Raw genomic sequence first — 1536 nt, 5'->3', positions numbered from 1 at the left:
AAAAAAATACTCCAACAACTTACGAGTATAAACTGTGATGCAAAAAAAAATCCAAAATTCTCCACACCCTTACAAGTATAAAATGGGGCACAAAAAACTCAGCAATGACTTATGAGTATAAACTGTGACGTAAAAAAATCAAGCAGGCTCCAAACTTCATCATAAGCTTAAACGTTGTACAAAAAATGGTACGTACATGCATTTATATATATATAAAATATAGAATAAAAAATAAGGCTTCAGGCCATACACAACGATAGTGTAAATAAATAAGGTTGCTTCAACGTCAAAGCTGGCGTACTAGCACATCATGCATAAAATTCGGAGTTCCCACATGAATAAACAAAGTACTGCTACATTTGAAGTGAAACTAAGTACTGAACCTAAAATGATTCAAAGGGAAATGATAAATTGAAATGGCCAAATAATAGTTAAAAAACTAAGCGAAGTCTAGGCCTTCTCAAGGAGCTCACCTGTTCTGCAGGCTGTTCAACAACTGACTTGGTTCAGTCTTTAATTTGGTCATCTTTTGTTCAAATTCAGCAAGCTTGGTACGCTTGCCGGCGTTGGTGTCATGTAGACTCTTCACCAAATCATTCAGTTCAGATTGATGGGCATTATGTGCTTGTCGGCGTTGTTCCCTCTCTAGGTTAAGCTTCTGCAAACTGGCGGTAGCCTCCTCAAGCTGCACCTTAAGCGCTGCTTCCTGCACCTCCATGTCAGCACACTTCTTGTCTAGGTCAGATAAGTCCCCAATTGCAGCCTTGGAAACTTCGTGGCCGGTTCACGAAGTCGAGCTTATTGACCTTTCCCAACTCGATCATCATCAGGAAAAAAGTGGAATTCTTCAGGGGCCAAGGATAATAGGTGTGACCAAAAAGCATAGGCAATTCCAATTTCGTCTTGAGTATACAGGCTCGCTAGAGGAGAAAAGGGTACAACTTGGTCAAGACGAAACTGTCATGCCTCTCGATCTGGGTGATATGGTTTAGCTATACACACGTCGGCGGTGATAGTACCAGGCCTCCACGGCAGCATGCCTCGACGAATAGAAATTAAGAAAGCCCTCTTGGGTTTGAACACACCTTCCATAGTGAGGGAATAGGGATTTCAAGCAATATTCTTATAATCATCGAGGAAAGCATGTGCTTCTTCAGGAGTAAAATGACGTGGTGTCATAAACATGGTTTTCACCATATTAGGTTGTAGTGCCAAAAGTTTAGGGCTTGGTAAATATGGTATTTTTGCTCTGTTTCCATAGGGTTTCTTGAGGTACACACCCATCCATCCAGCAAGGTAGTGGACTGGCCAAATTCTATGTATGAACGAGGGACCAATAGGATGAGTACAAATTCGCCGAAGTGAGTAATAAAGGGAGCAAAGAGCAGGTGGGCCCAGATAAATGCGTCGTCCTAGGGAAATCCATGCCGCCATCACTAATACCCCAGGGCGAATATATGGCCCACCACCAACAACGACGTAGCGGTAAAGCCATATGGCGAGAAAAGCTGCAGTATACATGCATTGGTCTTCTAA

Source organism: Triticum dicoccoides, chromosome 3B (genome assembly GCF_002162155.2).
Source record: "Triticum dicoccoides isolate Atlit2015 ecotype Zavitan chromosome 3B, WEW_v2.0, whole genome shotgun sequence".
Lineage (NCBI taxonomy): Eukaryota > Viridiplantae > Streptophyta > Magnoliopsida > Poales > Poaceae > Triticum > Triticum dicoccoides.
This window is presented reverse-complemented; position numbering follows the sequence as displayed.